Source organism: Bos indicus, chromosome 23, assembly GCF_029378745.1.
Source record: "Bos indicus isolate NIAB-ARS_2022 breed Sahiwal x Tharparkar chromosome 23, NIAB-ARS_B.indTharparkar_mat_pri_1.0, whole genome shotgun sequence".
Lineage (NCBI taxonomy): Eukaryota > Metazoa > Chordata > Mammalia > Artiodactyla > Bovidae > Bos > Bos indicus.
The window spans coordinates 16,319,219-16,336,374 of record NC_091782.1 but is presented as its reverse complement, the minus strand read 5'-3'; the positions used below and the strand labels follow the sequence as shown (position 1 = coordinate 16,336,374).

Genomic DNA, 17,156 nt, shown 5'->3' with positions numbered 1-17,156 from the left:
GCACAGAGTCCTAACCACTGGGCAGCCAGGGAATTCTGTTTTGCACACTTTTATGAATATCTTATAAGTAAAGATTTTGTGCAAATCCTTCTGCTATTCTCTTGATCAGCTTTATAATCCTCAGATTCGTTCATTTATTTTCACTCTTGTATTTCAATGTATAATTACAATGTATTTTTAAAGATATTCTCCTGATGTTGCTTTTATTGGTGGGTTTTTATTTCATGTCCAAACAGGGCCACCATGAACATTTTGTCCAGGTGTCCTGGGGCACATGTTACCTGGAGGAGGGTCATAGGCATGCACATCCACCACATGCCTTTTCACATTTGGTGCCTTTCTATATGAGCCTGGACCCTCTTCTTCACTGTCCTCTTCTCTGCCAAACTTGAGACCAGCTCATACCACATCTTCTTGGAGAACCTTCCTCCCCAAGTCTCTACGCTAGAACTTTGCGCTGCCACTGAAATACTGCTCTGTGCTGGTCTCAGCCCATCAAGAATCAGTATTGTGGTTGGACGGGTCCTTCTGGGTCTTACTATGTTTGCAAGACGCCCTTCAGTGATAACCATCAGGAAGCCTTGAAAAAATAAGGATTTGTTACTTACAGGACCTGGAAATTGCATCGCACACTTGGGGCCACACAGTGAGGTCATGGGAGGGGCAGGGGTGGAGAACACACGTGGGGCCTGAGGTTTGGCTTCTTTTGGGGTTGAGGGTGGGGGCCTAGGGTTGTGCAGGAACACTATTGGTGAATTTAAAGCTTAAGAGCAGGAATCTAAAGCACAGGAAGAGGAAAAACAAGCGGCCCAAATGGTCAAAATCAACTGAGATGTCAAAAACACACGTGTCTCAGAGCAGGGAGGAGGCCAGGCTGTGTATGTAGTTGTGAGGCTGGCTGTTTATTTGAGATCACCATCTTTGAAGTGGATGCCTCTTTGAAGAGGATGTTTCAACAATCAAAGCTTGAGTCAGGCACTGCTTTACAAAAAAAGAAAGAAAGAAAAAAAAAACTTGTTAGGGTTTACTGCAAATACCTCTCACTCGGAACGTTAATGATAGTGATGCCTCTCTTAAGCACCTCTGCCAGACTACGGTAAACCCTGCTCCCCTCTGTGATACATGCTGATCAGCACCTGAGACCGCCTGAGCCCATCTGCCTGGGAGGCTACCTTCTGGTTCTGCCTGCTGAGCTACACACTTACCAGGAGTTGGTTGTGTTTGCTCCCAAGCCCACTTAGGCTAATTCTACTTGTTAAGTAGTTACAGGAATTAATCAAGTGTGACACGAACCAATGAAATGCACATGTGAGGGGAGGGAGCGCTGTTTGTTGAAAGCTTCAGAAAGACATACCAAGAAGCTGATGCATGGAGTTTGAATGAGCTGACTTTAATGAAATGCTGTTATCTAGTCACATCTGTGTTCCCCCACCACAAGAGTGAACTTGAAGGCAGAGACTCATCTTTCTGCCTTGAGTTCCAGCCCAAGGCCCATGACAGAGTAGGAGTATATAAATGCAGGTTGATCAAAAAATAAATGAAGAAACAAATGTTGAAATTTTAAAAGGGAAAACAAGACTATTTACACGTGAGTCATGAAAACAAACTGCTGGGAAATTAGATGCTGGTGAAACAACTATAGATTAGAAAAAGACCGATAAAAGTCTGGAAGGATTCTGCACTTGGATTGCTTTAACAAGGGTCCTTAAATTTTTGCTCCAACTGAAAGAGAAAGAAACTGGCGAAATCATAGTCTCCACATGATGGATGTTGTTTATGCACGAAAGATGAGGTGGAACTTCAGCTAACAGTCCCACACTCTGAGAAAAGGGCTTGGCTTCCTTACTGAATAAGAGGAGAGTTAGTACATTCATATGTTTTAAGATTAAAAAGGAAGTGTATTGGTTGGTTTTAGCAGGAAAAAAATGGCATGCTTAAATGAGATGCTTTGAAGAGAGTTTAATAAAAGGACTGTTTATAAAACTGTGAGCAGAAATTAGGGAAACCACGAAGGAGAGAGCCAGAGGTTAGGGGAATCCAGGGTTCCTCTGGATAGCAGCTGATTTTGGGGTTAAGAAAAGGGAGCTGGGGAATAATACTGTTGACAGAAAAAAATGCACAGCGTGAGTTGCCAGTTAAGTTTTATTTGGGGCAAAGTGAGGACTGCAGCCTGGAGGGCAGAACCTCAGATAGCTCTGAGAAGCTGCTCCAGAGAGGCGGGGGGAAGATCGCTGTATATGTGATTTTGGAGAAGGGGGAGGACATGCAATTAACCACATTATTTTTTGCAGGAAGTTTCTGCTAGTCATAAGGAGCAGTTGTCACCATGAAGGATTTTAGTGTTTTCTAGATCTGAGGAGATACAAAAATTGGGCTCATAAAATCAGCTCCTAATATCTAACAATCTGAAGGCTTGTTCTGCCAGTTCCCCCACCACCCCAAACACACTGCCTCATTTCTGCTCTCTACTCTGAGCTCCTTTCAGGGGTTGTCATGAACTCCTTAATGCAAAATTCAGACTGAAATTGAAGAAAGTAGGGAAAACCCCTAGGCCATTCAGATGTGACCTAAATCAAACCCCTTATGATTACACAGTGGAAGTGACAGATTCAAGGGATTAGATCTGATAGAATGCCTGAAGATCTATGGACAGAAGATCATAACATAGCACAGGAGGCGGTGATCAAAACCATCCCCAAGGAAAAAAAAATGCAAAAAGGCAAAAAGGTTGTCTGAGGAAGACTTACAAACAGTTGAGAAAAGAAAAGACGAAAAAGCAAAGGAGAAAAGGAAAGCTATACCCATCTGAATGCAGAGTTTCAAAGAATAGCAAGGAGAGATAAGAAAGCCTTCCTCAGTGATCAGTTCAAAGAAATAGAGGAAAACAACAGAATGGGAAAGACTAGAGATCTCTAGAAAGACTAGAGATTTTCTTTTCTCAAGAAAATTAGAGATACCAAGGGCATATTTCATGCAAAGATGGGCACAATAAAGGACAGAAATGGTATGGACCTAACAGAAGCAGAAGATATTAAGAAGAGGTGGCAAGAATACACAGAAGAACTATACAAAAAAGATCTTTGTGAACCAGATAACCACGATGGTGTGATCACTCACCTAGAGCCAGACATCCTGGAATGCAAAGTCAAGTGGGCCTTAGGAAGCATCACTATGAATAAAGCTAGTGGAGTTGATGGAATTCCAGCTGAGATATTTCAAATCCTAAAATTGCTACTGCTAAAGTGCTGCACTCAATATGCCAGCAAATTTGGAAAACTCAGCAGTGGCCACAGGACTGGAAAAGGTCAGTTTTCATTCCAATCCCAAAGAAGGGCAATGCCAAAGAATGCTCAAACTACCACACAATTGTACTCATCTTACACACTAGCAAAATAATGCTCAAAATTCTCCAAGCCAGGCTTCAACAGTACATGAACTGAGAACTTCCAGATGTTCAAGCTGAATTTAGAAAAGGCAGAGGAACCAGAGATCAAACTGCCAACATCCGCTGCATCATAGAAAAAGCAAGAGAATTCCAGAAAAACATCTACTTCTGCTTTATTGACTACACCTAAGCCTTTGACTGTATGGATCACAACAAACTGGGAAATTCCTAAAGAGATGGGAATACCAGACCACCTAACCTGCCTCCTGCTAAATCTGTATGCAGGTCAAGAAGCAACATTTAGAACTGGACACGGAGCAGCAAACTGGTTCCAAACTGGGAAAGGAGTACGTCAAGGCTGTATATTATCACTCTGCTTATTTAACTTATATGTACATCATGCAAAATGCTGGTTTGGATGAAGCACAAACTGGAATCAAGATCTCTGGGAGAAATATCAGTAACTTCAGCTATGCAGATGACACCACCCTTATGGCAGAAAGTGAAGAGGAACTAAAGAGTCTCGATGAAAGTGAAAGAGGAGAGTGAAAAAGCTGGCTTAAAACTCAACATTCAAAAAACTAAGATCATGGTATCTGGTCCCATCAGTTCATGGCAAATAGATGGGGAAACAGTGAGAGACTTATTTTCTTGGGCTCCAAAATTACTGAAGATGGTGACTGCAGCCATGAAATTAAAAGTCACTTGCTCCTTGTCAGAAAAGCTGTGACCAACCTAGACAGCATATTAAAAACCAAAGACATTACTTTGCCAACAAAGGTGTATATAGTTAAAGCTTTGGTTTTTCCAGTGGTCATGTATGGATGTGAGAGTTGGACTATAAAGAAAGCTGAGCGTGAAGAATTGATGCTTTTGAACTATGGTGTTGGAGAAGACTCTTGAGAGTCCCTTGGACTGCAAGGAGATTAAACCAGTCAATTATGAAGGAAATCAGTCTTGAATATTCATTGGAAGGACTGATGCTGAAGCTGAAACTTCAATACTTTGGCCACATGATGCAAAGAACTGAGTCATTAGAAAAGACCCTGATGCTGGGAAAGATTGAAGGCAGGAGAAGAAGGGGACGATAGAGGACGAGATGGTTGAATGGCATCACTGACTCAATGGACATGAGTTTGAGCAAGCTCTGGGAGTTGGTGAAGGACAGGGAAGCCTGGTGTGTGGTAGTCCTTGGGGTCACAAAAAGTCGGACACGACTGAGCGACTGAACAACAACAGCAACACATGATCTAATCCTTGTAGAGGTAGATGGCAAGTGCCAATCTGTTGATAATAATACCTGGTTTCTCATACCTCTCTCCCTCCAATTGCCTGCCAGTGTCTCCTATTGGCCAAACCCAGTAGAGAGAAAGAAGGCAAAGGAACCCAGTGATATAGTTTATGCAGGTAAAACTTCTAGGGTGGGCAACAGATGGAGAATGGAGAACAGTGGATTGAGGGTCAAATGGAAGACATCCAACATAGTATCATTTTTTAAAACGCATTTCTCCCCTTGACATTTTCAATTTGTTGGCACAGGATGACTCCCAGTCTTGCCAGATTGGAAGGCTTCTACTTTAATTGTTTACATATTTATCGCCTATGCTAGATGGTGAATACCTCGAGGCAGGGATCCTGTTCTGGGTATCTTTGGATTTCCAAGCCTGGCCCAGGGTTTGACATGTAGAAGAGGCTCAATTATTCATTGAATACGTGCTGGTGACACTGTAAGAAAAATTATTTGTCAAAAAATCAGTAATCTGCATGCTTATTCATTCAACAAATGTTTATTGAGTGACTAATATATGTCAAGTACTGCCGTAAACCAAGACAACAAGGCTACAGTCTAGAGGGGAAGGAAGTCAACAAATTCTTTCACTCATTCAACAAACATTGATTGAACAACTATATGCTAGGCACTGTTAAGCCATGAACAAGACAGGTCTCTGTCCACAGTGAACTTCTGTTTGAATGGGCATGTGCTCTCTTTAGGCTTCCCTGATAGCTCAGTTGGTAAAAGAATCTGCCTGCAATTCAGGAGACTCCAGTTTGATTCCTGGGTCAGAAAGATCTGCTGGAGAAGGGATAGGCTACCCACTCCAGTATTCTTGAGGTTCCCTTGTGGCTCAGCTGGTAAAGAATCTGCCTGCAATGTGGAAGACCTGGGTTCAATCCCTGGGTTGGAAAGATCCCCTGAAAAAGGGAAAGGCTACAAACTCCAGTATTCTGGCCTAGAAAATTCTATGGACTGTATAGTCCAGGGGGTTGCAAAGAGTCAGACATGTGCTGTCCTTAAGAAGCCATCATTAAACCTGGAGGGAAGCGAATGGACACTGCTTTTTAAAAAGTTAATGAGGTCCATGGCTTCAGATAGATGAAAGGCAAGCAGGATGCCATTTTAGGTCATGGAAAGACAATCCCTGGGGCTGGAGGAAAGCCAGAGCTTGGGGAGAATGTCCTTACAGGGCAGGGGTGTCCTTGTTAAGTACATCTGATCCCCTGGTGTTGGATGGTTGGGATGGATTCCAAGTAAGAAGATCTGAGCTCTTCACACTTCTCCCATAGCAGGGCTTTACATGGAAGGTCTTCAATTAATTTCTGTGGAATTAAGTAGACTCTTAGCAGCTTTTTACCAAGATGTAGGCTTTGCAGAAGCCAGGCTTGGGCGAGGAAGGGCTAGCCGGCAGCCTGAGGGAGCCATGGCAGGGGAAGGGGGATAGCATTGCCTTGTGTAGATGCTTGGGATTAATTTAGAGCTATGTGTCACTTGGCTCTGTGTGCTGGAGCCAGTCTTTTCTGGGAAGCTAGAGGGGATCAAACGTAGCTCATCATATTAACATTCCCCAACTCCTACCCTCCTGAGCTTTGGGAGTTTCAAGTCCTCTGTTGTGTAAACACCAAATTTCTGGGGAAATGGTATTTCTCAGGGGATGGAAAGATGGACTCTCATGTTACATGCCTCCCATCTTAGTGTGAGGCTCTTGGAATCAGCTGAGTGCAAGAAGCTCGTAGGGTCCTTTTCAGTGTGGCTACTGCCCCTTTGAAAACATTTCTCCCTCCCAGGACTTTGGCCGCCGCAGATAGGTTGCCCCCTGTAACTAGGCATCCTTGGCCATCAAAGGAACAGCTGAAAATCTGCAGGATTGGCCTTCAGCACCGGTCTTTGGAGACAGCTGCTTACCTAGTGTGTCTTTGCAGGCTCCAGGGGAGGGATTTTCTCCCCTACGCACGTCCCAAAATACCTCCTCTATCAGGCTTTTGATGTCTGGGATTGCTTTCCTGTGGACAAAGCCTTCCATTCCACAATGAAGGCCCCCGAAATAGAAGTGAATGCACTTGTGTTTGGCATTGCCCACAACAAGCTGTTCTTGGCCACGCGCTCCTGCTCGTGCTGTTCCCGCTGCCAGGAATATCCTCCCGCGCCCTCATTTCCCTTGCCCTGGTCCTTTAAGAGCCAGTTCAAACGTTTCTTGCCCTAGGGGATGTTGTAATTGGTTTCTCTAGATGACAGGAAACAGGCATACTCAGACTTGTTCAAACACAGGCTGGTGGTGTGGCAAGGATAAAAGCAGAAATGATAAGGATTGGACTCCTGGACCTCCAGGAGGAGGAGACCTAACTCCTACAGTTCGTCTGCTCCACAAGCCTGGGTGTAAGTGCTTGAGTGTGGGGACTATACTTTATCCTTGTTGGAAACCTCAGACCTAGCTGGGAGCCCAGTACCTAGGATGTATCCAGTAGTTTTTTTTTTGGATGGGGAGGGTACCTTTTTTTTTTTTTTTTTTTTTTGATGTGGACCATTTTTAAAATCTTTATTGAATATGTTTTATGTTTTTTTTTTTTTTTTTCGCCTGCAAGGCATGTGGGATCTTAGCTCTCCAACCAGGGATGGAACCCACAGCCCCTGTATTGGAAGAGTGAAATCTTAGCCACTAGATCACCAGGGAAGTCCCCCAATAGTTGTTTTTGAATAAATGAATGAACAAATACACGAATCCTAAGTATGGGCTTCCCAGGTGGCTCGGTGGCTAAAGAATCTGCCCGCAATGCAGGAGACACTGGTTTGACCCCTGGGTTAGGAAGATCCTCTGGAGGAGGGCATGGCAACCCACTCTGGGATTCTTGCCTGGAGAATGAGGGTTACAGCCCATGGGGTTGCAGAGTCGAACACAACCGAAGTGACTGAGCACGCACGGGCAGAAGATATCAGCTTTGTTTTCAAGGTACTTATGGTGTAGTTGGGGAACTAATCAATGAAATGAAATAATACTAAGAAATAGGGCAAAACAGTGGTTAAGACATGACTCAAAGCTTGCAAGATGAATACAACAAAGATGCCTTAAGGGCAAGGAGATTTAGTTAGCAAGTAACCCTGAGAAAGGCTTTAATTCACACTAGCACGTCACTGACTGGTGCTAGACTTCCTCTGAGTGCAGACTTTTCGAAGAACATTAGAGTGAACGTTGACCTAGAGTACAGTTTCATATTGGGCTCCACAGAGGATGGCCAGGGACAGTGCTAGGAAAGGCAGGAGGTGCACAGGCACAAATCTCAGGCGGAAATCAATCTCAGGTGACCTTGAGAGTTGGCTGAGAGCTGGCTTCCTACATTGGGGGTGCATTAGATGATACCATCCAGACTCCTTTGCGGCCCATGAGCAACACTGGGCGGTGGATCAGTGATCCCCATTGGTCTAATTGGATTGGTGGAGCCAACAGAAAGACCAGGACTGTACCCTGTGTTTGCTGAGTTACTGCCAGCTGCTCAGTTTAGTTCAGTTGTTCCGTGTTTGACTCTCTGTGACCCCATGGACTGCAGCTTGCCAGGCCTGCCAGCTGCTGGTGGTGAATACATGAGAAGTCCCCTGGGTGGACTTCAGGACTCCACAGTGAACCAAGAGAGTTACCCCGATGCGTCCTAGTTTTACAGACTTAAATTAAAGGCCAAGAAGAAAGAGATCTTTGCAGTTCTCTGTTTTGGAGCCTGCCCTTGGGGTGAGTCCAGTACCATCCCTCTTCTGTTTGGATGTGTTTCTCTGAAACTTCTCACCAAATGTGTTGCACTTGGACAGGCTCTGCCAAGTTGCCAAGGATAAGCAAGGGACAGTTGTGGGGGATTCCTAGGGTCTTTCTCTCAGGTATACTGTTCATCCCATGTATGTGGACCTTCATCTTTTATTTTTTTAAAAAAATATTTGTTTGTTTATTTGGCTGTTCTGAGTCTTAGTTTCAACATTCAGGATCTGGTGCTCTGACCAGGGATTGAACCTAGGCCCCCTGCATTAGGAGCAGAGTCTTAGCCACTGGACCGCCAGGAAAGTCCCATAGACCATCATCTATTCTTGTACTTGAAATAGAGTAAGTAGCAACCTAACTGAACCCACTAAGCCCAAACCCCTCAGAGAGAAAAAGCAGCCTCAGAAAAAGTCATCTTTCTCCATATTTGTGCAGCAGCTTATGTTTACCTGTTTCCCCACATAAACTTGCACTCTTTGTGTGTGTGTGCATTTCACTGACTAGTCAGCCCTCATGGAGGGCTTATCAGGCATGGGCAGTGCTCTGGCCATTAGAGAGTATGGGTTGGGCTCTGCTCCCTTGATAGTGACTTAAACTACACAGACATTCATTATCTCATGAAATAAGAAAAAGCCCAGGGGTCTCCTGGGGTCTCCAGAAACTGGGGTCTCCAGAAGCTGCCAGCTTATCAGCACAGCAGTGTCACCGAGGACCCAGGCTCTTGCCACCCTCCTGCTCTGCTATTGGTGTATCAGTGATATCGCCCATCAGATGGCGACGGTCTTCCGGCCCCCTGACAACATTCTGATGTCCAGAGCCAGAAGTAAGGCAGGTCAAGGGCGCTCACTTCTCACTCTCTCTTTTTTGGATGTTAAGAGCGGGTTTATTCATAATTGCTAAAAACTTGGAAGCAAAAATTGATCTTCGGTAAATGAAAGGATAAGCAAGCTGTGGTACCTTTGGACAACAGAACGTAACTCAGTGAATACAGGAAGATGCAGAGTAAAAAGGGGTGGTGCTCTCAGTTTTGGCCGTATTGGGCCTGGGGGCAGTGGGAGCTGTAAGCAGATGCACAAAGTTTGAAGCTCAGGAAAGAGACCTGGGCTGAAGATAGCCAATTCAGGAGTGATCAACACAGAGGAAGCAGAGAAATACTTGAGGGAGACAAAATCATCTCAGGAAAACAGACATGGGGGCCAGGGACAGAGCTGCAGCCCTGAGCATCCGTGGACTGCCCTTTGCTGCTTCGTTTGGGCGCTTTGTTGGGCTGGGTGAGGGTTCAAGGATTGTCACCAGGCAGGGATTTTCCTTGATGATCACACTTGCAGAGACAGTTTAACACATACCCTGATGTGTGGATTTCTACATGCCCCCTAGGTTACTCAAATTTGCAAGACCTGATGTAGAGTGACAAGCTCCATCGGGCTGAAGATGGAGTCCCGTGGAGCCCCAACATTTAGGGACCAGTGGAGACAGAGAGAAGCTTGAGGGGGAGATTGAAAAGAACATGGGAGAGGGAGGAGGGAACACGCAAGAACATCCCGGGACTCAGGAGAGGTCATGGAGCTCAATGTGTTTTGAAGGCATGTTACATATTTCTCTTCTGTCCCAGCAGAGTGCCACTGCCACGTATATGATATAGACCTACTTCTCCACATTAAATTAAAAGCAAGGATCAGGCATTCAGAGTGGAGAGGATAGGGAAGCATGTTATCTTCCTGTCGTGCCCTGCAGACGGGGTTAACATCACAGGGTCTGTAACCACAGAGCTGGGGTTGAGGTCTGGCTAGCTGTGTGACAATGGGCAGCTTACTCAGTGACTCTGGGCCTCAGTTATTTTGTCTGTGAGACAGAAGCTTTAATCCCTAAGCCAAGGGTGTATGGTGGGGTCAACGGCTTACTTTGTGCCCACAGGAAGCAAGTGCTCAGTAAGTGGTACCCAGTATGGGCCCCCAGGCTCTCATTCAGTACCCAGTACACGACTGGAGCTCAAATGTCATGTTTTGAATAAAAATGAGGACATAATTTTGCTGGTGGGGGAAAAAAAAGCAAACAAACTTAGAGCAGCATAGGGTTGCCAAGAACTAAGGGAGTGAGTTAGGACTAGGATATAAAAGATAAACAGATCATATCCGCAGGGGAGCAGTTTTAGAAAGAAGCCAGCAAATGGACTTTCAGTAAAACAGCAGGCTGGCTGCAAGAGGCATGTTATTATGGAGAGATCCAGAAATCAGTAACATGCTCCAAGTCTAGGTCCTTCTATATCTTTGCAATTTCCAGTTTTTCTGGAGCCTGCTTCCTTGAGCATCCTCCTGCTTTAGATGGTTGCCATGGTGGAAAGAACACGGCTACTGGGGTTAGGGAATTTCAGGTTCCAGTGTCAGTTCTATCACTTTCCCACCTGCGTCATCTTATAAAAGTTACTTAACATCTCTGGGCCTCAGTTTCCTCATCTGTAAAGCGAGGCTAACCCACTTCAACTGGTGACTGTGGAGTAACTGAGATCAGAGTATGTCAATCATAACACCCAGCATTTAATAGGTGAACAATTATTATTTTTGACTTGTTTTCCCTTACATCTTAAGTACGGTGGGTTCTTCTGCTCTCAAGTAAAGGGGCGTAAACTTCCCAGGTGGCTCAGTGGTAAAGAGTTTGTTTGCAGGGCAGGAGACACGGGTTTGATCTCTGGGTTGGGAAGATTCAGAGATCCAGGGCATGGCAACCCACACCAATATTCTTGCCTGGAGAATCCCACAGATAGAGAAGCCTGGCGGGCTACAGTCCACCAGGTCGCAAAGAGTCAGGCATGATTTGAGCATGCACACACAGAGGGGCTTGAAGGTGTGTCTTAACCAGTCAAGGGAGCCCACTGTAAGGAAAGGAGGATGTGGAAGGCGCTTGTCTTCTCTCCCAGGGCTGGGAGAAGGAGGCCCAGGCTCTGGGGCAGGGAAAGGCATGAGGAACCCCCCGCCCCCTGCCCGCCGCCGCCACCCTCCACCCCAAAGTAGTGGTGACCAGCGGCGACTAGTGGCCCCAGGGAGCCTGTGAAACTGGCACCTTACCTCTCCATTTCTAAAGCAAAGTCGTAACTCAGCCTCCGCCCCCAGCCTTCCTCCATGCCGCGTACCCCAGGGACTGGGGAGGGGAGGAGCCCTGAGTCTCTGGGGTATCAGGGCTCCATAACACCTCCTCTGCTGCCTCCTAGAGGGCGCTTCCAGGATGGCCCCCCGGCCAAGCCCTCCTCCCAAGACACAAATGGCCTTGGCCCCTCTCACTCCCCCTGGACTTGAGGTCAATCCTAGAGTCTGGGGGTCTGGAGGGAAATCTCTCAGGGGGCTCCTCCCTTCTCCTCCCCTCCAAATATACCTGTAGCTCACAATGTAGCACACTCAGCAGTTCTCAGAAAACTTTCCCCTACCATAATGCAGGCAGGGGGGAGGGACTTGCACTCACAGAGAAGTGACCTGTGCAAGATGGGCAGGGCTGACGAGTGGTGGGACCAAGACCAGAACCTGAGAACTCCCAGTCCAGAGCCATTCTGTGCTCTGAAGTGACGAAGGCCCCTGTCCCATCCCTCTGGGCTGATGTTACAGGGTGGTTTGCTGGCAGTACGCGTGGATATGAACTTCCTCATAGTCCTCGGTGGCTGAGCTGGTAAAGAACCCACCTGCCAGCGCAGGAGACACGAGTTTTGATCCCTGAGTCAGGGAGATCTCCTGGAGAAGGGAATGGCAACCGACTCCCAGTATTCTTGCCTGGAAAGTCCCACAGACAGAGAAGCCAGGGGGCTAGTCCATGGGGTCACAAAGAATCGGACACGGCTGAGCTCACGCACGTACGCAGGAGCCTGACTCAGGTTTTGGCGTTGTGGGGGGAGTCTGTCCCTTCTCCCCTATCCTTCCTCCCCCACATTCACTGCTTCCTTGAGTCCCCCAAAAGTGTCTGAAGGTCCGAACCCCATGCTCACCCCCTTACTCCCCTGCACGCCTCTGTCTGATACTCAAGCTCCAGGAAATGAAGCTGTTTCCCAGCCCATTTAATGGCATTGCCTGGAGCCCAAGGGCGCTGCACTTTCAGGGGACTTATTGTTGTACCCTTGCACACAGACAGCCTTCTCCCCTCTAACTGCATCTGCCCCAGCCCCAGCCCAGCTCCATTGGCAGCCCGAGAATGTGTCTGTTGCATCCATTACAGAGCAGGCAGAAGTCACTAGCACCGATTGAAATTCTCAGGTAGAGCGAGTCTGGGTGGCATTTGAAGAGGAGAATTTAATTCGATAGTTTATATTCCACTTAGGTCGTCCTCTACCTGACTGCTGGTAAACAGCTGTAAACTGCCACAGCTGTCTGGCGGCAGAGAGGAAATACAGTCTTGGGAGTGAAATGGTGATGGTGGGGCATGATGTCAAGAAGACAGAACTTCCCGGGGGGAATGGGACGAGGTGGCATGGTGTATGCGTGGGGCTGGGCCTCAGGGGCAGGGGACCCCATTCATTTCTTCCTTCCTGAGCCCCAGCTGTCAAGTGATGGGCTCGGAATAAATGGTGTTCAGGCTGCCTCCTGCTCTGAACTTCACACTCTCAGAGGGAGTTCAGTGGTGTTACGGAGGGGACCAAGAATTTGGAATTGGAAGGTTGGGGTTCAATTCAGTCTTGGCTCTTAGTTCTTGCAAAAACTGAGGCTGGGCCCGTCAGTCGGCCCTCTCTGAATCTCTGAGGGTGAAGGGGCAATCCTCACTGATTGTCTCTCTCCAGGGTGCGGTGAGGTCAGAGAGGATGTCGGGGACGGTGCCTTGTGACCTGGAAGGCCTGGGAGGTGACGGCCCTGTTACCAGGACAGAGGAGCCCACCGCCTGCTTCTCACTGGCCCCTTATCACCCAAGGGCTAAAGCTGGGCAGGACCTCAGTAAGCCAAGCGAGCTGTTAGCCTAGGATTTGAGAAGTGCTTAGACTGTCCACAGCTGACCTCTGCAGCTAAGCTCGTCTCTGGAAGACAACTGTCAAAGCGTGTTAGTAGGTTGCCTTGAAGGGGTAACAGCCCCCAACACCCAGGCTTCCTTCTCCTGGCCATTGGTCAGTATGCTCTCACTTGAGGAAGGAGAGAGTAGACCCTTGGTGGGAGTGGGACCTAGGATAGACACAATGTCGTTGTGACGATCCTTAGTTAGTTCTCCTGTGACCCGGGCACCACGCTGGGCGAGGGACAGGGCAGCCACCCTCTCGTCTCTTCATTTATCCCTCCGACCATTTAGCAGGCACAGAAATAGCATCAGCTATGTCAGAAGTGTGCACAGGGAAATGGTAATATGGTGGGCGCTTAGGAGCTTTACATCCGGTTGAGGGGACACACACACACGAAGCATCTGAACCCCCAAGTCAAGCTTAGAAGCTCCTCCTCACCCATGAGCAGTGCTGTCTGGCATTTCAGCAACCTTGCCATGATCCATATGCTGCTCACGCCTTTAAGACAACACATACTTGTAAAAAAAACTAACGTGATCTGTCTAATACAGCTATCTAGTTCAATGCCATGTAATTATCTCCCGCTTATCACTGTCAAGGGTATACTGTCTTTCTTCCATAATGGCAGCCCATATGTTGACAAGGCCTCTGGTTACTCCCTAGAAGTGTCATGTTGGCTAAATATGCAAAGACAGGGAGGAGAGGAGCACACGAACAGCCTCGCTCACTCTCGTCCAGAGGATGTTCTGCAGTGTTTGACCTGAAAGAGTGACATGGTCGATCCAGCACTGCCCATAGGGGACTCCATAAAATCTCCAAGCCTTTGCCACATGAGGGGACCATGCCAGCTTCAGTGGCCGATTGGGACTGAGGTGGGAGAGGAGGGTATGGGGTGGTCTGCTCTCCTCCCCTACCCACCCACACACCCACTTCTTGCTGCCCTGGCTCTGGTCCCTTTGTGTGCTGAGTGTCCTGTTTCATCTATATGACTACTCTTCGCCATTCATTGCCGTGAACTTTGACCTGATCCCTCCTTTGCCCACACCCATTCTGCTTCTAGCTCCCGGAACCCCCCTGTGTCAGATTGCTGGGCCTCCCACCTACCTGGTGAAAACCTGGGAGAAGCAACAGTTTGTGTGATGGTGAGAAACCTCATGTGAAGATGGCATTAAAGAAATTCTCATCACTCTGTGATCTGGGACAGGCAGAGTCTAGATGGGGAGCAATCACGAAGGGAGATGATGAGAGCTGAAGTCAGAATATGCAAAATATAAGGACTTCCCTGGTCCAGTGGTCAAGAACCTGCCTTCCAATGCAGGGGATGTGGGCTCAGTCCCTGGTTGGGGAAGCAAGATCCCACATGCCTCAGAGCAACTAAGCCTATATGCTGCAACTACTGAGCCCGCCAAATAAAGAAATATAAAAATTTAAAAAGAATGTATAAAATATAAGCTCTTTCAGTGAAAGACTCTGAACACTCCTCGGCACCCTGCGGTACTGCTCTAACCTCAGCAACCACCCTCACACACGGATCACTGAGCCAGCCCCCAGGCCCATCTCCCCGATCCCACCCTTGCGCCTCACAACTTGTGTAACTGACCTCAGCCCCTGGCATCCTCCCCTTCGCCTTTCTGCCCCACCTCCCTTCCGCTCCACCCATCGGGCCCGTCGCAGCCCTGCCCCAGGCCCTTGGCCCCTTCAGTTCTGCTCCACTTCGTTCAGGCTCCTGCTCATGTGTCACCTCCTCAGACTTTCTCTGAGCGCTCCACTGGGGATCAGACCTGTCACCATTGTGTCCTCAGTGTCGAGAAAAATCCTGGGCACATAGTATGTATTTAATGAGCATTTGTTGAAAGAGTGGATTATGGGAATGAGTGAAATGCAGCGGTCAGAGGGGAGTGCAGAAGCAGCGGGCAGTGATAGGAGAACAGATTGTGGCACGACTGAGGACAGGGGCAGCGAACATCTTTCGGACCGTCTTCCTGGAACGGAGGGGGCAGTTTGGGTCATGGAGGGGAGGTGGGAGAGGCAGGAAGTGCGGTGCCCAGGGCAGCTGCGCCCACTCTCGTGTTCTCCCCAAGGCTCTCCTAGCTGAGTTCCTTCTCGCGTCCCCACTTTCCCTTCGTGCTTCTTTCCCTTCTGCCCCTCCAGTCCCTCTGCAGAACTAATGAACAATGACAGGCCTGTAATTAGCCAACACCAGCACCTTCATTGTCCCAGACAGTCAGCACCCTGAATAAAGATCTGGTTCAGTGGCCTCTCACTCCACACCCCTGCTCATGGCCTCGTTTAGTAAAGTGACTTGTTTTCTAGGATCCTGAAGAGTCAGAAAGGAACCAGCTGGGATGTGCTGGGGACGACCCCGGGGAAGCATGGCGTGGCAGCCTATTATGGAGAAAGACTGAAAGGGGAGCTGGCACTGGGGTCCTGGGGTTGTCACTTCACCTTCCAGGTTCCAATTTTCTCCTCCATCAGCCCTCAAAGAGCTGGAAAGATCAGTAGCTTTTCACACTACATTTGGAACACAGTGGGGAATGCAAATGACATTTGGATTCTACGTGGAACCAGAGAGGAATGAAACCATGACCATCACCTGGCCAAGAGCTCTCTTCACTGGGGCCTGTGGATACTTGTGGGGGTCCTGAGTGGGATGAAGGCAGAGATAAAGGGCCTAGCACCTCCCCTGCTTCAACCAAGGCAGCCCCCACTTGGTTTCATGCTCTGTATTGAATACTGATTAAGATTTCACTTAAAGAAAGGCTTCTGCACCAACCTTTGAGAAACCCCGAAGCAGATGGTCCCCAGATTCTCTTCCAGTTTGGACACTTTTGGTCTTCATTTCCTTAAGAGCAGGAAGGCTCAGGTCCGCGAGCCTGTCTTGCTTCTCCCAATGAGCGGCGATCAGTGTGTGCTGCTGGTGGGTGCAGGGTTGTCAGGCGTCCCCAGGGACAAGGCGGGCCCAAGGCCTGCCCAGAGCAGGTGCCTGCTCATTGCCCACTGAGCTGCCTGGAGGGTGGAGCAGCAGAGAGGCTGAAACCTGAATCAGTGGGAGGAAGGTGACAAGGCTGCTGGGAGCTTGGGGACTGTTCTGCAGAGGGGCAAGTGTTGGCTTGACTCTCCAAGCCCTGAAGAAGGCTCCTCTTGTGTCCTCTGGGAGAGGGTGACAGAAGCAATTAGCAAGAAATCCTTGAGCGCCCCCACCCCACCACACCGCTTCCCCAGCTCAGGGAGAGACAACTCCTGTGTCTGAGTGACAACTCATCCAGATGGGAATGAGTCCTTCATGGCATCTAGAGGCCCAGGAAGCGTTCATTATCTCCTGGTCCCACTCTTGGTGTCACTGTTCAGTCGCCCAGTTGTGTCTGACTCTTTGTGACCCCATGGACTGCAGCACGCCTGGCTTCCCTGTCCTTCACTATCTCCCAGAACTTGCTCAAACTCGTGTCCATCGAGTCGATGGTGCCATCCAACCATCTCATCCTCTGTCGTCCGTTCTCCTCCTGCCTTCAATTTTTCCCAGCATCAGGGTCTTTTCCAATGAGCCGGCTCTGCATCAGGTGGCCAAAGTGCTGAAGCTTCAGCATCAGTCCTTCCAATGAATATTCAGGGTTGATTTCCTTTAGTATTGACTGGTTTGATCTCCTTGAAGCCTTTTCCAATCTCTGATGAGTCTACCCTGGCCCTGGCCTTGATGGGAGAGGGGCTGGAGCGCAAAACCAGCACCATAGCAGAGGCTGGCAGGGGAGCAGGTGCTGCCAGAAACCGAGAGGGAGAGATGGGGACGGAGGGGCAAGGG

General features: G+C 48.3%; 1 long non-coding RNA gene across 1 annotated transcript; it reads right to left on the bottom strand.

Annotated features, from left to right (window-relative positions):
- Positions 1-777: 777 nt before the first annotated feature.
- LOC139178877 (uncharacterized) lies at positions 778-11,546 on the bottom strand. Its single transcript, XR_011563307.1, has 3 exons — positions 11,463-11,546; positions 5,006-5,110; positions 778-978 (listed from the first exon to the last, which is right to left on the bottom strand). It is a non-coding gene; the product is annotated as an uncharacterized lncRNA (long non-coding RNA).
- Positions 11,547-17,156: the final 5,610 nt, after the last annotated feature.